The sequence below is a fragment of the Otolemur garnettii genome, unplaced genomic scaffold (genome assembly GCF_000181295.1).
Source record: "Otolemur garnettii isolate 467f Iridium unplaced genomic scaffold, OtoGar3 scaffold00287, whole genome shotgun sequence".
NCBI classification, from domain to species: domain Eukaryota; kingdom Metazoa; phylum Chordata; class Mammalia; order Primates; family Galagidae; genus Otolemur; species Otolemur garnettii.
The window spans coordinates 426,472-427,588 of record NW_003852682.1 but is presented as its reverse complement, the minus strand read 5'-3'; the positions used below and the strand labels follow the sequence as shown (position 1 = coordinate 427,588).

General features: G+C 53.8%; 1 pseudogene; it reads left to right on the top strand.

The window, feature by feature from the left end:
- The first annotated feature begins 689 nt into the window (after nucleotides 1-689).
- Nucleotides 690-1,117, top strand: part of LOC111722601 — a 25,899-nt pseudogene continuing 25,471 nt past the window's right edge.

Sequence of the window (1,117 nt, the reverse complement as noted above, 5' to 3'; positions counted from 1 at the left end):
CTTTAAACCTCTAAATATGGCACGGGATTAAATTTTTTGGAGCATAATGAGAAAAATAGCTTTTAGGTGAAACCAACATTCTTATTTTATTCGTGAAAATATTTCATTATAGAAAGGCAACCTGGAAAACAGAAATTTCAACTCAGGGGCAAAGGCAGGCCCTCTTGAGGGAGGTGGCCTGGAATCAAGGGCCAAGAGCAGGTAAGTGCTGTGTGGTGGAGTCAGGGGGGGGGGATGCTTCAAAAACTCCCAGGATGTTGGTTAATGGCTAGAACTTTGGGAGACTACTTTTTTGGGCCTTGGAGGATGCTCATAGGGGCCCATCACATAGGTGGTTTGGAGGGGTAAGGCATGCCTTCTATTTCCACCTGCTCTGGAGAGACTAGGCTCAGGGAAGCAAACGCAGGCAGCAAGGCACATCTAGTGCTATCAAGGCTGAGAGTGGAGATGGGGCTCTGGCCACAAAACCCACGGGAGGAAGAAGTGTTTGGGACAGAGTACCTAGTGGTGGATGAAGAGGGGCTCAAGTCAGGAGCTCTGGGGAGGGAGGGGGGAGGAGGAGGGGGAGGAAGAAAGGGAGGAGGAGGAGGAAGAAGGGGAGCAGGAAGAAGAGGGGGAGGAGGAAAAGGAGGAGGAGCTCTCACTTCATTGCCCAGGGAACACAGAAAAGAATCTGCCAAGAGAAGAGGATGAGGAAGAACTCTTGGGGCTGGCAAGACCAGGGTGGGAAGCAAAGCACAGGACTTCAGGATCAGGTGAGCTGGAGCTGCTCTGGAATACCAACCTTCTTAAGGCAAAAACGGGGAGAAGGAGGATTCTGGGCAGCCAACTGAGATGGATAAGGGAGGCTGCAGAGGGTGATTTTTGCTAGGCGGCATGATTGAGGACAGGGCTTACTGTGGGGATGTGGCTGCAGAGGGCAGGACCTGGTGAGGTGGCCAGGCTTTGGAGACTAGAGCCTGACCCAGCTTGGGGATTATGGAGGGCAGTGCCTGGCTCGGTGGCACAGCTGCTGAGGGCAGGGGGTGGACGGGATGTGCTGGTGTAAACCATAGGACTTGGATGGGATTTGGGGCTGCACAAAACAGAGCCTGGGGGCGGCGGGGACGGGGGGGGG